Here is a 17,547-nt window from a genome sequence, read left to right on the forward strand (position 1 = left end):
TCAGCAGTTCCAGTCATTGTGCTCCAAGATTTTTAGTCCTCTCTGTAGCAATTCTTTCTCCATAGTGCAATCTCACTCCGGTGCCTGCAGATCGCTGCACCTGAGCATCGAAGTCCCAGCACTTCCTCCCCTACTAGCTTACAGCTTATTTGCAGTTTCTACTTCCTGATATCTCCACCATTGGGATACAGGCATTCACTGCTGCTTGCCCCGCTCCCTTTGCTGTCGCAACTGCTGTCAGTCCATTCTGCATTGTTTGTGCACAGAAAGTTTACCTCCTTACATATGGCCAATATGGCCACTGTGAACTCACCCAGAGATGGGGCCTAGCCCTCATTAACAGTCCCGGCACAAAGCCGTCCTCAGGCCATGACATCATTGAGTGGGGTGGAACAATCTCATAACTGTGCTACAGAGTGCTCCCACTTTTCTCTGTTTCTTGCCACTGTCCAGGCATTTACCTGGAGCAGCCAGCGCCCCTCCTCTGCCATCCTTTCCCAGGCCATGGCACTGGCGGGTGGAGGAGGCTCATATAGCACTGACACGGCTTATTCTATTGGCTCTCCCTGCTGTCTGGTGCATTATGCTTCACAATTCTGGTGCACAGCCTCCTCAGTCCAGATGTTCACATGTTTGATGGTGCACAGCTGGCTGGACCCATCTCCCTGGCAAAAGTCCCTGTAGAGGGCGGAGCCTATCTCAACTGCAGTGGCCGCTATTCACAGAGAGGCAGAGCCACTCCCCTGTAGAATGGAGCCCTTCCCCTTACATCACCATTACAAAGCAATCTGCATGCTTCCCTATACAGGTCAATAGAGTTGGTCTACAATCTCTATACGAATGATGGCAAAGGGCAGCTGAAATTATAACAACACGTGTAAGAAGCAAGCTCTGTAGTAAAGCAATGGCACTTCAGAACATTACAAACCTATTAAACTGCTTATTTCTTAAAAAATAATATAGATTTGTAGTTACACAGTCAGTCAAATGTTCTAGAGGCAAAACATGTCCATCCCCCAGTCGTCCCTGTTGTGAAATTAAATAGCAGCTATACAACCTTATATTTCTGACCTTTGTGGTGGTTACTAGAGAAATACTAGGGGAAGGAGGAGGTAATGGTGGCATATGATCAAGGTTGCCCTTCAGTGTTGTCATCCACTTCATGAAGAAAGCATTGCAAACAAATTTGGACAGCATTGAAATATTGTTGACTTCATAATAAATAATTTTAGTAAGATGAGGGATATATGTAAAGATATATACTGGATAGATAATTTATTATAGACCCTCATCTATCAGTGTGTCGAACCTCTTTTGGTCCTTAAAATCACAGCAATTCATCACGGCGTCCATGCACAGGTATCAGAGCACCCAGGGTGTTCCCAAAAGATATTTCCTGTTCCATTACTCCACCTCCATCAGCCTGAAATGTTGGACTTGACAGGAAGGGTTCATCAGTTCATGCTGCTTACGCCAATTCTGACCCTGCTACCAGCATGGTGCTACAGACATCTGAATTGATACGACCAGCTGATGTTTTTCTGTTGCTCAATGGTGCAATTTTTGCGCTCTTTTGCCCCCTCGAATCTTGTCTTTCTGTTTCTCATAGAGCATAAACAGATGGCCACATGCCCTAATAGGCTCACCACTGCACAGTGTATTAGCACATGAAGCAGTGTTTTTCAGGGTTTTTTTTGACTATTCAAACACCGTGCTATTGCACAGTATTGATGCACGAGAATCCGGCTAGTCAAAACAAAACCATTGAAATCAATGGTTTTGTTTAATCCCGTTTTGCTCACATGATTTTCACAGCCGCAAAACGGGACAAAATCAAGGTCGACTGAAGAAGCCCTTAGACAGTACTGGCATTGGAACTGGTCATCAGCTGTCGTAGCCCATCCATGCTAGAGAACGATAGGTTGTTCATTTTGACATGTTAGTTGGAGTCCCAGCGTTGTATTCGGCTCACATTTGTTTGACTGTGCAGCGCCTGTTCATCAGAATGTTTCCTGATGTAAAAGAGGGTGCTTTTATTAATGTTCAGAACTATATATGTGATTTTTAGTGGGGGGGTGTTACTTTAATATGAGTTGGTAGTGGATCCCTCCTGGGTGTGACCACTCTGTCTTATCCAGAAGTGTTCCTCCTCACTGGTTTCTAGTGGGACAGGGTCTTGCCCCACCCTAAGGGTGACCACTGAAAAAACTTGCCCCCTGGATGTATTCAGAGGCTGGACAGACATCTGTCTGGGATGATTTAGTGAATCCTGCACTGAGCAGGGGGTTGGACCCGATGACCCTGGAGGTCCCTTCCAACGCTAGCATTCTATGATTCTATATGCGGAGAAGAGAAACTGACACTGTTTTAACAAGAGCACAGTGCATACTGTGCATACAGATTGCTGTGATACCACCAAGACTCGGCTCTGTTGAAGACTCATTTTATTTTGTGAGTACTCTAAACGAACATGCAAGCTTAAGTGAAAAACAGTAATTGTGGGTATCAAAACACTGATTCATTACTTCGTTCAGCTGAGTATGGCTTATCTACACTAAGGACTATATTGTTATTGCAGTTTCATTTTCACCACAATTCAGCACGAATAAGGGCACTGTCAGTGACTTACAGCTGTACGGCTTATCTGAGTTTCAGAGAATGGGCAAGTATACATGTTTTCCTTGGAGGTTGTGTTGGAAGCCTATACCCCACAGTGCGTATCGAGAGCTGTCTCACAGACCTGTACCTGTACTTGCATGCCCTGAGTCGTGAGACGAGGGACTTTTTTTCTGACACTTTTGCCCATCATGATAGAAAAGGGCACCATGACTAAACCGCTGGCTGAGTTGCAGACTGAAACAGAGTTGAGCCTGATAACTGCCTCCACATGTTCGGTCAAACCAACCAATGTCAAAGCAAAGGGACAGGGGAACCATTTATCTCCATCAGAGGCCCCTTCTATACTGACATCTTCCTATTATAACCCCATTTTTCATTGACATGTTTACATTCACAGGATTTCCTTTCGGTGGATTTTTTTTCTTGATCACACCATTCTTAATATATTCTCTACATAACTTTACAAAAAAAAACAGAAGGTTGGCAGTGTATGAAATCCTGGCCCCGGCTAGTCCAGCACCGATGACCAGGCCTCGTTGAAATTTGCTCAAATCATTTGATCTTTCCCATTGTAGCTCCATGTGGCTGTATCAGGTTTATTTTTTTGCACATTCAACAAATATGAAAAATGGGGAAAAAACTAAATTAAAATGATCCCTAGAAAATGTCAGGGTTTAACAAATATTTGAATGAGCCTCATAATAAATAAATAGATTCATATATAATTGTTAGGTCTTATATAAAGAATGAAATGTCCATGGAGCCCCAACAAAAATAAATTAGAAATGGGATTATGTTTATCTAAGTATATTAATTATGAATCCCGATCTTCATGAAAAATAAATATTGACATTTAACATTTAAATTAAGCCCAGAGAAAGAATGAAAATTGCACTCTTAAAGGGGCGGTGGTAAGTTCAGTAAAAGAGCCCTGCAATCAACAATATAACGGACTTTTATGTATTTATTGCACTGGGAGAAATTGGCAGATCCAAACACTGAACAAGTCCATAGACCCATATACATTACATATACAAGAGTCCTTTTGGCATTCTCCATGGATGTATATGTCGGTACTCCTTTTCTTTTTCTTACTGTAAATTTAAGCATCGCCTGCATTTTCTTGCATTGGGCCTTATGGACGATGTACAGTATGCCACTGTATCAGAGCCAGAGTCTATAGCGTTCACTCAAATATGAAAAATGAGTGTTTGCAAGTGTAACCCACTGGATATGTAACACCAGACAGTGCCACACTAAGAATCCAGAAGAGCCTTAAGATCACTGTAGTGCCAATATTCTAAGGGATATAATGAATAGCCCAACCTGCCACCCTAACAAGGGAAGACACCTTCTTCACTTCACCACTTCACAATGCAGGTGGTGAAAGCTCGAAGCACAAACAAGAAAGAACAAGGGAAATGGCGCTCAACAGGCTAACTAAACAAAGGGGTGAAATCCAAATGATTAAATGGTGTATACTCACACTGACGGGGAAGGGGAAGCAAAGAGGTATAGCAGTCCCAGCTTAACCTCCCCAGACAAGACAATCTAGAATAGCCTTCAACGGAAAACTGTATTAAGAGCCACTTCAAATGAATCCGAGAAAGAGATGATTGTGTTAAGCAACCTTTCCAACGCATTTTCCTGGCTTTTTAGCGACAGATCCTGGATGTCTATGCTGCCACCAGGGGTAAATCATTTCTTTTGGGCATTTTGCTTCCTTACTCCTGATACAAATGCTTCCTGGAGACTGGGGTATAAATAGAGCAGGTGACATCCTCTCTGGAGTTCATTTTTTCCTGTCTTTTCCATCCTGCCCAGACCGCCATAAAGATGTCTTCCAGCCACAACTTGTCTCTTAACTTGATTCAGCACAGAGTATATGCCATTTAGTCATTTGGAATCTTACCCCTTTGTTTAGCTCCCCTGCTGAATGCCATTTCCCTTGTTCTTTATTGTTTGTTTGTATGCCACTGATATACAGTGGTACATGTTGAGACTTTATGTTTAGCGCCAAGGAAATTTTCCTAACAAATGTGTCAATTGCAAAACCATATTGTGAACACAGGCTTAAGGTTGTTTTTTATGCAAACCAGTTTTTTAGTTTTATTTTTTTAGTTTTTAACCCCATCAGTCTGCAGTAAAAACAGAATTCTAATATACTTACTGTCAAAAATGCCTGTCTTTCTCCAGAATAATAGTTAAACAGGTTGTCCAGAGTTTTTTTTTAAAAGTCTGCTTTCTTCCGATAACAGTGCTACACCTATCTACAGGTTTTATCTGGTATTACAACTCAACTCCATTGAAGTGAATGCAGCTGACCTGCAGTACCAGACACAACCTATAGACGGATATGATGCTGTTTCTGGAAGAAAGCAGCTATGTTATTCTAATCCCAGACATACCCTTTAATGCCCCCTGTGGTGGCACTGCAGGGAAATTGAGTACTTACTGCCTAAATTCTGCATAGATGGCAGCTGATCATTGGAGGTTACAATAGGGGGACACTTTGGGATCAGCTCATTGTCAAGGGACTCATCTAACAAGTAGGGAATTGTTGACAGTAGCAGGCCCCTTTAACAACACTATTTTTTATTACTATTAATCTGTAGGGACCAACCACTGCGACAACCACCGATCCTAAGAGCGAGGCTCTGGCACGTCCTTAAGTAAGGGCAGTGGCAGTCGCACATGCAAACTGCCACTCCATTCATTTAAGTGAGGCTGCTAGAGGTAGCCAAGTTCAAGTGCTTTGCTGTTTCCAGCAGTCACATTGAAATGAATGGAAATGCAGTGCGGGTGTGTGACTGCCGTTGCCCTCAGTTGAAGAATGTGCTAGAGCCCCGTTTTTGGAATCAATGGCGGTCCCAGCGATTGGTCCCTCACAGATCTGAAAGTTATCTCCTATCTTATGGATAGCGGATATCTTTCAGTCATAGCAAAACTCCTTTAACTAAATCATACCAATGCCTTACATTTTGCCCTAAATTTGCCATGAAATTTGCATCAATTCCAAGTCACATCTGCAGCAAATCAACGTATCGCTGAAGCTTTTTCTTACAATTTACACTTTGCTTTTTTATGTTTCATCAGGGTTGACGTATTTTATCTCGATCTCACATAAGACACCTCCACATTCAGCCACATATTTTCAAACACTTGTTCAGAAAAGTTTACTTGCCATGAATATGTTTTTATTATAATTAGGTGTTTTTATTTAAAAAAACACCCGTGATCTTAGATTATGATTAGAGATGAGCGAGCACCAAAATGCTCGAGTGCTCGTTACTCGAGTCGAACTTTCAGTGATGCTCGAGAGTTCGTTTCGAGTAACGAACCCCATTGAAGTCAATGGGCGACCCGAGCATTTTTGTATATCGCCGATATATAAGCCCTTCCCTGCAATTCATCCAGAAATGTGTAAAAATAAAAAATATATATATACTCACCTGGTCCCGGCAGACGGAGTTCAGCGCGGCCAGCGGCAGTCCTCCTGAACTGCTCTGAACAGCTGTGAGTAGTATTCAGCAGCCGGGGATTTAAAATCCCTGCCTGCTGAATGAGCTGCCTCTAATTGGTCACACCCCATTGCTCAGCGGGACCAATCAGATGAGAGGCAGCAGTCACTCACCCATTCATGAATTCATGAATGGGTGTGTAAGTGAGATCTGCCTCTGATTGGTCAGGCTGTGACCAATTAGAGGCAGCTCATTCAGCAGGCGAGGATTTTAAACCCTCGGCTGCTGAATACTACTCACAGCTGTTCAGAGCAGTTCAGGAGGACTGCCGCTGGCCGCGCTGAACTCCGTCTGCCGGGACCAGGTGAGTATATATATATTTTTTTTTTTACACATTTCTGGATGAATTGCAGGGAAGGGCTTATATATTTAACCCCTTCCCGACAATTCATCCCGCGATCGCCGGCAGCCCATTGCTTTCAATGGAGCCGGCTGTATTGCCGGCTCCATTGAATTCAATGGTCAGTGCTCGTTTAATCGAGACGAGTACCGCGTGGTGCTCGTCTCAAGTAACGAGCATCTCGAGCACCCTAATACTCGAACGAGCATCAAGCTCGGACGAGTATGCTCGCTCATCTCTAATTATGATGCTTTCCATTCTTCGTACTTCAGCTCTTCCTTGCCCTTCTTATATACAGTAAGATTCTTTTGGCTTCAACCTCATATAATCCAAATAAATGGTTAGAATGACTTTTCTTTAAAATATTATCATATTATCTTTTTATTATTGTATTATTGGACATTTCTCAAAGTATTTTTGCCCCCCTCTCGGTTTTGTACTGACAAGTATAAGGTTTTAGAAATACATTTCATGCCCTGAAAATCCAATTTATTTTTGTTTTTTAATACTCCGCAAACCATCTTCCTCTCATTGATGCTCAATTTCACATCATCTAATAACCTCCACATCAAATGCACTTATGTGAGGTCATCCATATACCCATGTTCTGGTTACATTTCAGCCTCAACAGGTCGGACCCCTTTAACCTGTGAAAATGGTATTTCTAGAAAAAAAAGTATCAAACTCCCTTGCCAATTACGGATTTGAAATCTTTTTTAGTTTTATTTTGTATTTACCACACAGCAATTTGTTTCATGTGTGCCCCTTTATTCGGTCCGAGGGCATGCTTCAGCACCAAGGAGCGCTCTTCATCTCCGAGAGGTCATGGGGTGATGTGAACTCATAGACCAAAAGATGACACGGGGGTCTTGAAGGGTATAAAGAAACACAACAGCCTCAATTAGATCTATAAGAGTTGAGATGAAGAGAATGCGGCGTTATGTTTGTCCACTGGTCTGTCTCCTGTGACTGCAGAATTATAGAGATGTGCCTACAAAGGGGGAACAAGACACAATAACAATCACAGCATGACACACGAGCAACACGGTCAAAGCTCAGCTCTCTCTATTACTGCACGTTAAATGCAACACAAAAGACTTCGTAATAATGGAAAATAAAAGTAGAAAAAAAATTCTCAAATGCTGACAGAAAAAAATTGTCCGTGGCAAATTATTTCTAACCTTTGTGGATAATGCTAATCCCGATCTTTAATTGCTGATCTGTTAGCTGCACTTTAATTGCCTTAGGATGCAGTATTATAATGTATGGTAGATGCTAGATATAGGCTTTACTGTCTTTTCATAGCTCTGTAGTACTAGAGAAGTCATCTCCTCTGGCTCTCTACTGATTAAAATCTCTAGGCAAAACAATTATAATAAGTACATAAAGACAACGGAGCAATGGGCATGACATGAAAACACCATATGGAATAGATATTTAAGGTGGGATCCCTTCACCTTTACAGTCAACTTTTTAAAATAATTATCCTAAAAAAGGTGCTTGGTCTTAAAGCACCCTTACATGGGCACAAGGCCAGCTCCAGGCTTACATGGGCCCTTGGGCAATAAAGTCACAGTCAGCCTCCTTAGTAATTTATAGGCCCCACTGTGCCCCCTTCATAATTTATAGGCCCTACTCTGCCCCCTGAGTAAGTTTTAGGGCCCCTGCTGTGCCCTTTTATCAAATTGTAGGCCCGGCTGTGCCCCTTGAGTCACTTATTTGCCCCACTGTTTCTCCTAAATCATTTGTAGGCCCCACTGTGCCCCCTGACCAATTAGCAAGGCCATTTTGTGTCTTATTGATTTCAATGAACGAAGAGCAGATTCACTCTACCCATGGCTCAGTGGGTTTGCCAGGTGCTGACAGCGACCCAGCATGGGCAGGTGATCATGAACGAATTTTCATTCACCTGAACATTTGCCCAATGTGATACTGTCTCTATTCACCCAATATGTGATCACAACTTTTATACAGCACCAAAAATGATTGTTGTTAGCACCAGCCTTATCTGTCTGACATTAGGGACCATTGCTAGATGTTGACCATGGTGTTTAGTCCCAAAAGCCTCTCAGTGGAGCTTTAGGAGGCCTTCTACTCCAACTTCCCTTCATCGTGGCTCTGGGATGTATTATGAGTCAATGGGATCTTTAAGAGTCTGATAAGATCCACCATCGTTTCTTAAAAAATGGAGCCCATGATACCAGTGTATACAGACTCTTATATGTAACAGGAATATGTTATAGGAGCATGAATTTTACTTGCTATAAATATGAATAATGAGTATAAGAAGCTGATTGATATGAAGAAATTAGCCAGGAAATGAATGGGAAGTTAAACCTGATTCAGTCAATTTAGTAACTCCTAAGTAATGGCAATAAGTATTTCTATGTTACTAGAGATTTCTGTTGGCTAGTGTCTGTTGTTAAAGGGCCTTTCATGCAGTGCAGTAAATTAATTCAAACATTCTTTGTCCAATTATCAGGCCATATAAAAGTTTAAACATGTGCATGGAGAGTTGTGTAACTGACCAATAACAGCTCTGTGGGGGCGAACAATTGTATGAATGATTGTTCAATCCCTAGTGAAGTCTGAATCAGCCTATGTAAAGGCCTGGTAGACAATTGCAAATCTTGTTGATTAGTGCGCAAATTGCTCCATGTAAAAGAATCCTTAATTAGCAATCAGTCACTCGATTTACTTAAGAGTCGTTTTACACTGGAGAACTATCGTCCCAATAGTCCCTTGATAGAGTGAATGGGAGTTGTTCCATGTAAACCTGGTCACTATCCAGGAGATGAGTAACAATTTGTTCACTTCACTTCAGCTCATCTAAAAATAGTCGTTAGTCGATTAATTGTCATCTGGTGTAAGCAGATCGTTGTCTTTCAACGACTAGCCAATAACTTTGTAGAGAGGTGTGTGCTTGTTTGGCATGTGCCTCCCTCCGAACGCTGATTGGCTCCCACCCTTTTTTGAACATTTTGCCCTCTCACTCATTGGTTCCTAAAAGCACATAAATATCTGCAAGTGGTGCATGATTGAACAGTTCCTACTGGTCTTCAAAAGAACACTTACTGCTAGTCCTTGCAGGCAAGAAGAATTAAGGGCACGGACTGTTCAGTTAAACCAGGGAAAGACCGCGACAGTAAGCGTTTACTCTAAGGCTGCTCGCAGTATTCATGTGCATTCAGTGGACTTGACAACCAATGAGCACACTTTGGGAAGGTTCGGAATTTCAAACACACCTGTTAATGAACCATGCGTCCCATAATTACTCTACGAACAATATTTCGGCCCATGTAAATGCTCCCAACAATTCGATTGCAAAATTGAAAAACAAGTATACAGTAATTGCCCTGTCTAAAAGTAATAATAATAATCTTCATTTATAGAGCACCAAGATATTCTGCAGTGCTTACAAAACGGGAAGGGGGGAGGGGGGTGATACAAAAAACAAAATTCCAAAAACCACAGTTACATGTAGCAAGCAATTGAGGGAAACAGTAGGGGTGAGGGTCCTGCTCCAACGAGCTTACATACTACAAGTAATGGGGGGATACAGAAGGTAAAGGGGCTGGAGATGTGCTCAGTATGGCGAGGTGGAGAGTGGGGGATGCTATGCATAGACAATGGTCACACTTAAGCCGTATAGTGGCTAAAAGTACACAAACAGTTGTTTGCATGCTTTCCCCATGTTAAGCCACCCTAAAGTAAATGATTGGGGGTCTAGTATGGTCACACTTACAGATGACCACAAGATCCTACCATGTGTTGCAATATGGTTCATGCCATGTCTCTTGAGTCTCCACTGAGTTTTGAGTTTGAATACGGTAATTACACCCAATTACTTCTTTCAATTACATGCTCAACTGTGTTTTTATATTATGTTGGGCAACTAAGAGATAATATCATAAGTAACATGTATCCCAGTCAAGAGCACCAAATACAGTGATGTTTTTTTTGTTCACATGATCTAGAATTGGCAAAAAGATACCCATGCATTTAAAGATATGTAAATAGCATATTAAGAAATGGGAATCTTCCTAATTTGCTTGGACTTGTACAGATTCAGAACTATCACTTGCATAATTATATATGAAGTGCTGATAGCTCATATTCATACTTTTGGTCCTAGCTGGAATGTTGTCAATGAGTCTAAATACCATAACTTCAGTGATGGCTTTAACCAATTATGTTAACTGTTGCTCAGTAATGAAGTCACTTATTAGTCCAATCAGCTGTAGAGGAAGCTGCTAAATTCTAAAATGGTTTGAAAGGGTGGAGCCTCTTCTTTTTAGCTGTTATTTTGATTATTGATACGTTACATTTAAGAGGGCCACTGTTTGAGTTACTTGAAGAACATCCTTGCATAGTGCATTATGTACTGATGCAGCAGCACTAACGCATGTTGTGATGGCGCACTACTGAAATAATTAGTTGACCAGAGCTGTGCTAAATGAGTAGCGCTTCCACTATTCACTGTGAATGACAGTGGCTGAACAATGCCATTAGCATTGTGCAATTGAAAGGCGCTGGGTGGGCTGCCCTGCAGATAAAGCATGCCAAACTTCTGTGTTGCATTGCTACATCTATACTTATCATATCATTTCAAAAGACTGGGAAAAGATGCACTTTAAGAACATTTAAAGGGATTTTACAATCTTTACCAATTCTGCCTTACGATTAGCGATCGTCATAGTCTTAAAGCCATGGCACAACTATTGTGTTAACCGCTCATTAGATCAAGCAGTTTCCACTATAATTGTTAGGTGTAAACCCATGCAGGGGAGAACAATCAGCAGCAGATTGTACAGTGTCCCATAGGGCCATAACTATAATAGGTAAAGAAGATGCTATTGCACTCGGGCCTTGGAACCTTAGGGGCCCATAACATTTATTTTCCCCATATGAGGAGACTAGTACTATGAATGAAGCATTATAGTTAGGGGTCCTGTTACAGATTTTGTACTGGGGCCCAGAAGCTTCAAGTTACACTTCTGGTGTTCAGTAGGTAGCAGTACAGCAGAGTTGTGTCTCAGTATCATTGCAGTGTTGTGTGTGAAGACCACCTTACACCTTATAATAGAGGGGAATGTAAGAGCTGTAGATACGGGCAATGTCTGTGAGAGGGGGACAAATTACGGAAACTGTAATCCCTTACATTGGTAATGCCGCCAACAGTAAGCCCCGGAAGCATCAAAACAAAGGTGTTATGCAGGGCTGGGCAAGGTTCTGAAAATATAAAAAAATACATCTGTGCTATGGTGGCATAATATCGCGAAAATGCAGACAGTGTATTTTTTATAAACTTGGAAAACCCCATTAAATCAGACCTCCAGTTCCCTCTTTCTACCGGGACAGTGTCACATTACTCTTCTTGCCATCTCCATTCAGGATCCTGAGTTGAAGTATAATAATATTCGACAGACGTCTGTGGAGACAGAGTACAGTATATGCTGCCCTTTGAAGACTATATTGGCAGGCATTAGTAGACAATCATGGCACCATCTATTGTCATGACTAAAGTTAGCATGATACAATACAATATAGCGGTGTCATGGTTGAAATTTTATGAATTTCCTGACTTGAAGATTACTTTAAGGCCCAGCTTAGTAGTTTATTTCCTTAAAAAGAGTAATTCTGACCGCCGCGGATCTACAGAACTTATATGTTGTGTATGACATTCCATATTAATAAAGCATTTTCTTGTTCTATATATACATATTTGTAACATATACCATACAATGCACAATTCAATATCTCCAAAGTGCCAATACAGTGCTTGTTAACCTCGGCAAGATAAAGGGCTGGCTGGAAATGTTAATCTAATTTTCAAGGCTATGTGTGTTCTGTCATTCATTACGTGCATGTCTGCCTGGTTTATTTACCACATACTATGTCTTCTCTTGTCTGTGTTGCTCCCATATTTCCATGTGTCTCTCCGCTGTGACACTTTTCAAAAATTTCTTTCATTTTAACATTGCTTTTCTTTTTGTCACCTGCCGTCATTGCAGCTGCCTAAATGACCGTTGCCTTCTACTTATATATCTCTCCCCTCCTCCTTCCTCCTCTTTTCCAAAGACCAAAGAAACTAAACCCAACACAAAAATGCACCTAAAAGAACAAAAAATATTTTCTTCTTTTGTCATTCAACTCAATCCCAACCTAACCAGACACAACAAACGGTCTTGTGCCGAAAAAGTTAACGTAATGACGTGAGAGTGAAGAAAAGAGCCCCCCGATCCGTAAGTTCAATCAACTATGAATTGAAAATGTGAAATGATGGCGTCATGTAAAAAAAAGCTAACGAACTGGCTGCATGACACACCGTTTTGTGGAGGTGCTGTGCTTGTTGTATCAGTTCATGTTTGACCAGTCATGATCACATGTAATTTTTTTTGTGCCGTCATACTTTTTTACTTTGCTGTACTCACTCTGTTAATTGGTGCTTGTGGAGGTATTTTGTTCCTTGATTTCCTTGTCCAGCCTTGCTTCTATATATGCTTCTTTGGTGTACTGTAACATAGATGGTTAAAAAAAGACAAAAACTGGTGATAATATATTTCTGTATGAACTTTATGTGAAGTGTTTTATATACAAACAAAATGGTGACATTTGTTGTGGATGGTTCTTTTACACTTGATGCTGTTGTGTCTTCTTATCTATTTATATAATTATAGAACATTTGGGCCTTTTTCCAATTGACTTCAGAAAAAAATGTAATTTTATATTCAATTCAATTTATAGAAAATCTTTAAATGTATGTTTTTACTTAGTATGGATAAGTATTAGGATTTTTTTTTTAAACCATGAAAATTTTATTTAAAGTCACAGTCCCTCACTTTATGATAATACAGTGTAGTACCTCTTATTCTTTGTCCTAAATATAAGACTTTAACCCATCTTGGTCTTCATCTATGCTCTAGTAAATTTTATTAAAGGGGTTGTACCACATTTTCAAGTTATCCCCCTTCACTGGAGAGGGGATAACTTGCTGATTGGTGGAGGTCTCACTGCTGAAACCCCAATGATCTAAAGAACAGGGGTACCATATTCCCCATCATTACTCTACCCCCACAAAGAGGAGGAGACTGACTAGAGTGCTGGCCACGCAAGCACACCAGTGCTCCATTCACTTTCAATGGAACTGACTAGTACCTGAGTGGCGCACCCTCTCAGGTATTTCCGTCACTCCCATTGAAATAAATGGAGAGCTGACCTTGTATGCCAGGAGAAGCTACCCTTGCAGTGACAGCAGAACAAAGACATAGGGATCCAGTTCTCCAGATCAATGGGGGTCTCAACGGTGAAACCCCCACTGATCTACAAGTTATCCCCTATTGTGGGATTACTTTATATTGTGGTACAACCCCTTTAATGCTTCTGAATCTGTACACAGCTGTGTTTTATGAATCCGTAATGCAGCACCCTTGGACTTTTGTACCTCTGTGTTCTTCAGAATTCATACAGAGATTTTTTTTATACCAATTCATATGGCGTCAATGGGAAAAGCAATTATTCACATGTTCCATTATATGTCATATTATGTAGGCATTGTCCGCGAGAAGCATTGCTTCTAAAGAATACGATGCCTCCCAGAGTCACCATATGGCAGAACACAGAATGCCCACAGCTCTGTAAAAAAGAACCACAAAAATTCCAAACAGGTTCTGTGCACATAGTTTTGTGTGTGATGCCAAAAACACGTGTATTTTCTTTAAAAAAAAAAAGTGAAATTAGAAAATATTATAAGAAATGTAAAAGTGTAAACTGTAGAATAAAAAAACGAGTAAGTAAATTTGTAAAGTAAAGTTGGTTTTATGTCAATTCAACTGAGTGATTTGCTTTGGTTTAGTTGCGTGCTTAATTTGTAATGTCACTTAAATAGGTAGTAATAGTAAATAAAAAAGTGATAATATAGTATACCGTATAATGATAATAGAAATAGGAGCCAAAATTATTTAGCCCCTAAAATTCCGAAATATAAAAGGTCCTGAAAAAATGACTTTTTGGGGGTTCTTAATCAGTATAATAGAGAACCAATACTACATATTTTATCATTAAATATGTTACCCAACTCCAAAAGCATTGTAAATATCCCTGTAAATGTTATAAAGCAAAAAAGAAGTTTTCTCATCTCACTTTTCCTTGAGATCCAGTACAGACACTCTAGCAGTCCTCCTGGTTTTCATTTACAAGCGGACAGCCAATCAGTGGCCTTAACGACCGCGTGATTTACCACTGGCATCATGGCTCCCACTGATGCTCATAGTACAGAATGTGACCGCTGTGGCCACTGATTGGCTGCAGCTGTCAAATTATACCTCCTTGTACAGAAAGAACGGTGGGAATCCCAAGAGCATTGGCGCTGGATCGCCAGGGAAAATAAGAGGTGAGGTGAAATTTGCAGCTAGTTTTAGATTTTTCTTGGATATATCTAGATGAAATTACATCATTGCAGAATATTTCAAATCATCCATGCTACCTGTTTTCTATTACTACATTAGGAACAAATTCCAATACATCAAATAAAAGTAGAAAACATTAAATAATCTTGGTAGATTGTAAATCCAATAGTTGAAGAGTTGTACCAGGTTGGATAAACCTGAAACAGTGCTATACCTGTTCACAGGTTGTGTGTGGTATTACAACTTAGCTCCATAGAAGTGAATGGGCCCAGCTGCAATAACCACATACAACCTGTAGACTGTGACATTGTTTATAGAAGAAGATTTTTTTCTAATCCTTAATAATAACCTTTGGAATTGGTTATCATTGTATATGACTTTATTTATCTTGACATTATAACTGTCAAATCCAGACGAAACCTCATAGAAACGGGACTAAATCTTTAAATAAAATTATTTGATAAAATTACAAATGTTTTGTTGCAACTGAAAAAGGGTCCTTGACAAGTATTTCTTTGTTTCTTTTCTTTTCTTTTTTTTTGGTGTTGTAATTGTTTACCTGCTGTGTATGGTTCGCTGTCTGTTGAAGCAACAGTGTTGAAAACCTGCCAGCATGAATTGACATTCGAATGACAAACCTACCAGAGTGGATCCTCTCAGCTCCAGTTTCTTGATGTAATAAATCAAAGAGTGCTCAGGAGGAACCAGCTTGTGAGCAAGAGATAAGGGTTTCGTGAGCTAATCCTCAATGATTAGGCATCCGGCTAAAATGCCAAGCTTAGCCTGATAATGATTACACCATATGAAAAAAATCAATAATTTTAGCACTTCAATTTGAAGACCTAAAATTTTCTCATAAATTTATCTATATACTAAGGTGTTTTTTTATTTTTTTACTGGTTTGTTAAATATTTGGGAAAATAACAAAAAGATTGGGGCAGAAAATCTGTACATATTTTGCTTCAACACTTGTGGTTTTTATTGGGAGCTTTATATCTACAACATACTTTTCCTAAGAAAAACTTCCAAAATCAGTTTCTCGGGTCCTCCTACTACAATAATAAGTTATGATTAGTAAATTACCACTGACCATGAATTACCACTATTATTATTTAGTAGTTACTAGTACTTATAGTAATATATGTTTACAATCTATCAATTTATTCCATATGCAATTTTTTTGCCATTTGAAAATGTAAAGATAATTGATTTTCGGTCATAAAATTGTGCAAAATGTTTTACAGCAAGGATTTTATTTATTTTTTCTAAGATGCTTGACTAAAGTTAAAATTAAGACACTAGATAATGATGAGACACATAGAAACTTACTAACAGTCAATACAATAATAAAGTTCTTATATAGAGTATTGTCATATAATAACGACTCAATCCTCAACATGGAAGATAAAAAAAATCTATCTAACTTGTTTGAGCTCCAAAGCACAATTTCTGTTTTTTTTGGTTGGTGAGAGAGATTGTCCTACTTGTGTTAGTTGCTAGAGCTGAAAAGCCCCATAAAATCAATTGATATGTGTCATAAACATTGGTGGGCACTGGAGTAAAGGAGGAAATCAATTTTTATCAACAGAATTTTTTATTGTTATTATAGAGTTATCTTTACAATAATTCAGTGACAAGCCACCATAATTCCCTAGGAAAATGTTTTTTGTAAAAATAAATTAAAAATCCTTAATGAAATTTCTATAATATATACAAAATGTATAATATTAACACATCTGATGTTTTACTGTCCAAAACAAAAGGGCCTACAATCTGGATTATTCAATTGCATTCCCTTAGTATTTTATAATTGTAGTTTATCTGCTAAATCTCTAATTCATATTTATGTTTTGTCGTCTATTTTAGGGCAGGAATTGAATGGGCCGTATTCTAACAAAACAACATACGTATATAAATATATATGATTGAGAAGCGCTGGATCACAACTTTGACATATCAGCAAAGTACCAATCATGCTGAAGACTGCAGACTTTTCTTCTTTGATTGTTTAGACTGTAAAATTTCTTCAATGAAAGTATTGCGTTCTGCTTACGTGGATGGAAACTTAAGATGGAAACACCAGACTGGATCAAGATCAATCGGAATTTCCGAAATAGACAATGACATTATTACACAAAAAAAGGCTTTTTCTTCTAACAGGAAACCTGAAATCTGACAAGGAGTGCCTGTTTGTCACCACGAGTTATGTTGCCATGGTATCCCCATAGCAACTGTTACAAGAAGCATCGTATCCGTCATTCCTTAGCTATTTAGGGACCAAAGGACCAAACTTTTTATTGCAGACTTGTAGCTGTATGTAAAATATGGAGTTAACTTCCTACTTCTCGGCTGTTCTTAAAACAGTTTGAGAGCAATTATATGAAATATGTACAAAAATGCTTACATGCTTTTAAAAAAAATGGCAAGATAATAGTTATTTGATACTATAGAAGGTTCTTTGGTTACATTAATTCAATTATGAAAATTTCGTATGGTTTTCTGTATATTATGAAAGGATAAGTATGTAGAGATTAAATAGAAGATAGCTATTTAAAAAAGCAAAGAAAACAAAATGAACAAAAAAAAAAATAGAAAAAAATGAATAAAAATGATAAAAAAAAATTTAAACGCATTAGAAAGATGGTAGTGGAAAAAAAAA

At 39.3% G+C, this 17,547-nt stretch overlaps 1 protein-coding gene across 8 annotated transcripts in view; it reads left to right on the top strand.

Moving 5' to 3' along the window:
• Positions 1-17,460, top strand: part of CELF4 (CUGBP Elav-like family member 4) — a 1,036,963-nt gene extending 1,019,503 nt beyond the window's left edge. For all 8 annotated transcript variants that reach the window (XM_066602625.1, XM_066602629.1, XM_066602626.1 and 5 more), the window contains exon 13: positions 16,755-17,460. The gene's annotated coding sequence lies outside the window, so the exon portion shown is untranslated. The remainder of the gene's footprint in view (positions 1-16,754) is intronic.
• The last annotated feature ends 87 nt before the right edge of the window (positions 17,461-17,547 follow it).

The sequence above is a fragment of the Eleutherodactylus coqui genome, chromosome 5, assembly GCF_035609145.1.
Source record: "Eleutherodactylus coqui strain aEleCoq1 chromosome 5, aEleCoq1.hap1, whole genome shotgun sequence".
In the NCBI taxonomy this organism is placed as follows: domain Eukaryota; kingdom Metazoa; phylum Chordata; class Amphibia; order Anura; family Eleutherodactylidae; genus Eleutherodactylus; species Eleutherodactylus coqui.